Raw genomic sequence first — 6,840 nt, 5'->3', positions numbered from 1 at the left:
CGCATGTCTTCCCCCCTCTCCTTCCCTGTTTCCTGTCAGGCCACTGTCATATAAGGGACACTAGAGCCCACAAAAGACCCCTTGGAGGGGTAAAGAAAAACAATGTTGGAATTCTACTACCCTACTGTGGGACTTTTTGTAACAAGAAATATTGTTCTCATAGCCTCTGTTTGATGAAAAGCATAGCAGCCTTCTTTCAGCCAGTTGACTGGTAGTGTGCAGTAATAGTTTATAAGTATGTTCCATTCAGCCCCCTCTAGGTAACCAACTCATGCTTACCTATAGAGACTGAAGAGCATTTTGTTTAGTAATCATATCTGTGTGAATATCTTTATGTAATTTGGTGGATCTCACTTCACTGCTCTGTGCACTGGATAAGTGCACAGAAACCAGTCTCTCTTTCTCAAAGCAAACAGTAAAGCCCAACCCAGCATGGGCTCACCTCATCTCAGAGTCTTGAAGTATTTGTTTTGCTCTGCTGTGTCAAAGCAGATAGCCTACATGACATTTCGTGTAAAGAGGTCACTGCCTTTAGAGTTGGAAGTACTGTTGCCTTGCAGCAAGAAGGTCCCAGGTCCCAGGCAGATGCAGCCCCCTACCACCCTGCATGGACAAGCGGGTATGGACAATAGATGGCTAGATAGGCCATCACCCTCACTGTTTTATGAATACACCATTTTTTCCCCCTCACAGCGATTTTGTAGTCCAAGTTCAGTTATGCCAAAGTTGCAATTAGGCAACTCAAAATGTTTGGTTCTAGTGTGTATTAACGCTCACAATTCCTTACATCGCCACCCCCAGCATCAGAGCCTCTCCGAAGTGTTTCATTCAATTAGATTTGTCTTGGGAATGTAGCCATATCAGTGGGAAAGGTCCGTTGCAGTGCCTCTGCTTCCCACACACAGCATTTCATTTTTGGTTTCATATGTTAAATAACAGTGGCGTGAAATCTGTGGTGTGGTTTTGTAAACTTGAGGTTGGATTCAAATGTCTTAGAACTTTGTAAAAAAGATCAGATCATTTACATATCAAAGTCCTGCTTAGTCAGCCTAAAATCTCTCATATACGGTGGCCGACAGGTGCAAATGCGCAGCAAAAGAGAAAACATGCAAACAAAAAAGAAGACACCCCCGAATGAAATGCAGCAAACAAAAAGAGAGACGCAAACACCCCCGAATGAAATGCAGCAAACAAAAAGAGAGACGCAAACACCCCCGAATGAAATGCAGCAAACAAAAAGAGAGACGCAAACACCCCCGAATGAAATGCAGCAAACAAAAGGTGTTGAAAACGGAAGTGCTCCAGACCACTAGGGGGAGTCAAAGAAAATAGTATTCATTTCTATGGGACCAGATGCAAAATTCTTCTTCTTCTTCTTGGTATTTATTGGCGGTTGGCAACAAACTTACAGTAGCATTACCGCCACTTACCAGTTTGGAGTGTGGTTCGAGATGGTCTATAAACTTTCACTTTCTACCTTTTCCCTCCATTAACTCCTGATTAAACATACCCCCACACATACACACCTGCTTATATTATCCAACTTGCTTATAACTTTATATACCCCTCTTTGATATTCTTTACACATTCACACCCAACTTGCTCTACTCATATTCTATGAAATAGCTTTGTTTTTTTAAGATACCGAATAATTATTTGAATATGTCTACTCCCGAAATCTCTCCTCAAAAATTCTATTAAATTAAACATTTCTTTAATACCTACACACTCTCTCAGCATGCATCTTCTCTCTTCTTCATACTTACAACACTCTAAAATAACATGCTCTATTGTTTCAGACTTCTCACAATAATCACACTTTCCAGATGCAAGATTCAGAGAGATACCTTTACTTTCTTTCAAATTTCTTTCTCTGAATCTTGCATCTGGTCCCATAGAAATGAATACTATTTTCTTTGACTCCCCCTAGTGGTCTGGAGCACTTCCGTTTTCAACACTTTTTGTTTGCTGCATTTCATTCGGGGGTGTTTGCGTCTCTCTTTTTGTTTGCTGCATTTCATTCGGGGGTGTTTGCGTCTCTCTTTTTGTTTGCTGCATTTCATTCGGGGGTGTTTGCGTCTCTCTTTTTATTTGCTGCATTTCATTCGGGGGTGTCTTCTTTTTTGTTTGCATGTTTTCTCTTTTGCTGCGCATTTGCACCTGTCGGCCACCGTACTCATAACTTCACTATGCATGGCATTCAAACACAAACAGATGCAACGATTCACTCCATTGTTCTCTGTGACAATAAAATAAAAAAATAATAATCCCATGTACTTTGGCACTGAGATGGAGTTGGAAAAACCAGAACAGTTCCTTCATCAGTTTAGTAGTAAATTCACAGCCAGTGAGAGTTTGAATAAAATTTGTTTTGAATAAAATAGATTTACATGAAAAAAAACATTTACCATCTGTTATGAATGTGTCTAGATGTTGAAACATGAAGTTTAACAAGAAAAAGAAAAAAAAGTGGCCCAATTTTAAATGGTCAACCACAAAAAAAGCATGGCTGTAAATGCTGCTGCTCCTTTTTCATTTGTAGTTGTGTTGCAACAGATTTGAGAAAGCAGGAAAATCTGGTTTATGCGTTATGACAAGTGAGTCCCTGAGCACCACTCAGCTTAAAATATAACATTTGGGTCAAATCAAACTAAACCAATGTAGATTAAACTGCACTGATCTCAATGCCCCAACAGGTTTTAAAACAAGACCACTTAAAGTAACCTTGTGCAGCTAATGTCTTCAAATTTAGAAGGTTTTATTGAACACCAGAGGCACAGACTAATCTACAGGTGTGTCTCTATCAATTAAAGGGCTATGTAAAACTGAACTTTTTGAAATTCAATTACAAAAAGTAATTTTATCAAATTGTAACATTCTAGAAATAATGTTTATGCTCACTGGTAAAAAACCAAAACAAAACTAAACAAAACAAACCAACAACAACAAAAAAACAACTAACAAAATATTCTATCCATCTGCCATTTTAAACCACTTGTGCTTGAGGGTGACCAATGATCTCCAGTGGTCAATGGTCAAGAGGCAATTATGATAACTTGACAGTCTTGTTGTTGGCTGTAAGAGGAAGTCAGAGTATCCAGGGAGAACGCTCCATGCAAACTCCATGCAGAAAGACCTCAGGACCTCCTTACTGCAAACCACCAGCTCTACCAACCACACCACCATGCAGCACACACTGCTATTTATCAGAAATGTAAAACAAGGGGAAGAAAAACAAACAACAAAAAAAAACTATGGATGTAGTGTTAAAACATTTTCACAGAACTGTATCCATTGAGACATCTAGCATAACAATACATAATTCTTATTATTCAACTCACTAGATAATGCAATACAAAGTTTACAGTTTAGCAGTAGAAGTCAGTTTGTGTCGTCCAGACTTTGTCTTTAGGAAATGTTTGCAGTCCCAATGATTCCTTTTGTTAGTCTCCATGGATAAATATCAGTATCATCAACATTATGCTGAACATTTTTCCAGTGCTGTCTAATATTTATTTCAAGTATGTATAACACAGTTTGTGCAAAGAGAAGGCTAGCCAGCCCATTCACACATACACACAATAAATAAAAACTGCCGTGCCCAAACACAGAAACTGTTGCATAACATACCGTTCCGTTCATCCATGCCTTCCAGATTGTTAATGTTATTAGTGCAGCAGTTATTTCACACACATGGTTGGATTCCAGTATTTTTCAGACAAATAAGAGACCTTGCTGCTGAGTTTCTTCTTTTTGCACACATTGTTCAGTTTAAGCTACTCCTCTTAAATCTTACGCAAGTTCTGCCGAGTTCCTGGCTCCTAACCCCAACTCTTCCCCTGAAGGCTTTTTACAAGCATGCATGCTGTTGCGTCCACACTCCACTCCCACATGCATCTCTGTATGCCTTTTGAGGACATTCAGGCTTGACACAGTCGACAAACTTTTCACTAAATCTGTCTTTTTAGTTCAAAGTGGGGACCTTTAGGTTTTCCACTTTGTGGAATCTTGCAGAAACCCTGGCTGGTTCACTTTCAAGCACTGGAATCTTTGAACTTGGACAGTGCATTCCAGGGATGGAGGCTGGGAGCTCAGCACCTCAAAAGCAGTAAAAAGGAAATCACATCTGGATTTTTGGGGAGAAGAATCCTGAAAGTCTCCAGTATAAGTTGAAAATAAAATGGCTTAAAAGATACAGTGGAGGTAAAATAATTAATTCCTAAAGTAACCTAACAGTAGCACTAGAAGTTCTTTAGTCAGCTGCTAAAACTTATAAAAAGGTGCTACTAAAATTCCAGAATACTGAATACACCTTAAGAGAATCAGCCGTTTCCTGAAAACAAGGCTGAAGGCTACATTTAACCTTGCAAAGTTCAGATTAGTTTAACTGCAGACACAACACACCTCCAAATGAAAACCAAATGAATACAGCACCGCAAGTCCATGCAAGGTCAGCTAGAGGAATTTGCATTTAAGGATTTTTGTGACGTTATGCAAATTTTAAAAAATAAATAAATAGAACACTACAACACAGCACAACGATCCCAGAGGAACAGACTTGGCTGTTACCCTTCCATCTCTGCAGAGTTCAGCACCTCCCAGGATTCTGAACAGGGAAGAAGGAGCAAGAGCCCTTAAGGAAACCATTACAGAAATGTAAGAGCAAATATAGTGAGAATGATGAGAGCAGTGATCTTTGATTACAAACACACAGATCCAGCTTTTCATTATTTCATCCAGCAGACATAATTTCATTAATGTCTCTGAATTGTCCTTTGTCCATGGAGGAATGATTAAAAAAGACAAATTCAATGAATCATTAAAACAAGAATTGGGTATACAAGTTTGAATTTTCTGTGGATTGTTTTTGGTCCATACAGTGTCAAATATATACATACAGCCCCAGTAATGATTAGATAAAAGTTGATATTTGACCACTCTTTGTGTAATGAATGGTCCAGTTTTATTTCTTGTAACTGGTTGATTTCTGGATACTGCGACAGACTGGCGACCTGTCCAGGGTGACCCCGCCTCTTGCTCGCAACGCGAGCTGGAGATAGGCACCAGCATATAATATTTGAGGATGTATGCATGATTTTGACCCCATTTAGATTAGAAAACAAATACCACAGTAAATTTAGTCTTGTGCTCCCAACTAATGTTTGTAAAAGTTAACACTGTGTAACGTTTCGAATAGAACCAGACATACTAATTACAAAAAAAAGGCCTCAAACATTCCAAGAGTCGAATGATTAGATTTTCAAACACCTGGCTAACAGCTCACTGGTTGTACACCTTTATCAAGCAACTCAGTAAGCCAAAGCAAGTATCTGACGAGCCACTGAAGAAAGTCCTAACAGAAGAAATGCTGACGAGGCACATGTTCTAGTCACATCAATTAGATCAAACACTCCTTTTCCTGTTCAAACATTCAGCAAGAAAGGCTGAGAACAGCACTGATCCTAACAACTGACAGAAATATGGGTTCCTGAGAGAAGTGTGCACTCAACCAGTCAGAACACACAAGAAAATTGCACCTAAACTCAGGAAATTCTTACACCGTTTTTAACTTTGGAGTTATTGGGAACTTGAACCCCATCTTTATGTTTTAAGCTGGTTGAACAGAGTAAAGAATCAGAAATCAAACCTCTGAAACATAGGAGGCTTTTATCTAGGAAATTTTAGTCTTTGCAATATTTAGGACAAAATGTATTTTTTATTTTGATATATTTTGTAAGAAGAGAATGAGTTGAATTCCTTTTGTGTGCGTTGGGGTGTGTATGTGTGTGTGTAAATGCTGCAATAAATGAAATAAAATGAAAATAAAATGAACAGACTACTTTTTCTGGCCAACTAGCTAGTGGAATGTGGCTGATCAGATGTCTGCACCTGCTCAGTGAACTCCTTTTGATGTGGAGAAACAGAGGCTCTACTTCGAGCTCTGCTTCAGGAAGTTAAAACTCCTCACCCTAACTCCAAGGCCGAGTCCAGCCTCCCTCAAAAGAAAGCTCATTTCATTGTTTGTATCCAGGATCTCATTCTTTCAGTCTTGATTCATATCTCGTGGGGTCAAAACGTACATAGACCAATAAATCGAGAGCTTTGCCCTGGCATCACCACAGTAGAGCAGAGTGGTGCCCTCAATACTGCAGGCAAAGATTCAGTGTGTCTGTTAATCTCCCATTCACTGGTGAATAAGACACTGAAATACTTAAAGAAAACAAAAAATTGTTAGAAAAAACCTATAAGTCTATAAAATACATTTTGCCCCATGCAGATGACTCAACACTAGATGAAATGGAGCGCTAAGGACTGTAAAGATATGAACATTTTCTGTCAAGTTATGGTGTGAAATTTGGTTGTCAATTTTCACTGATATGTATTTTTATCAATATTATTAAAAATTTATTTTTGCCTGAAACCATCTCACTACTCACTAATGAGCCTCTTCTGTCAACTGCTACTTAGGCAGTTGAATTTTCCTATTGGTTGCAGCCGGTGCAGCTTGGTACAACTTGGTCACAGCCCCACGTTCGGGTATAAAAGCACAAAGCTCCCCCCTCCACGGAAGTATCCACAATAAAGTCTTAGCTGCCTTGTCTCTGTATTTATTTGCATACAGCACAGTTAGAGAGATCCAGGTCAATGTGTCCACTCAGGATGCATTTAAATACCTGTCTGAATGACGCAATTAGAGCAGGAGGCTGATGATGATGTCAGGACTTGCTATGTTGGGTTTTTGTATACCATATCATTGGTAACTTTTAGAATTGTGACACCATAAAGGTGGATACAATCGATAAACCCCTTTTTCTGGCCCAGGTAACAAATGCATGGCCA

Source organism: Xiphophorus maculatus, chromosome 6, assembly GCF_002775205.1.
Source record: "Xiphophorus maculatus strain JP 163 A chromosome 6, X_maculatus-5.0-male, whole genome shotgun sequence".
NCBI lineage: Eukaryota > Metazoa > Chordata > Actinopteri > Cyprinodontiformes > Poeciliidae > Xiphophorus > Xiphophorus maculatus.
The sequence above is the reverse complement of the archived record's forward strand: the minus strand, read 5'-3'. Positions refer to the sequence as shown.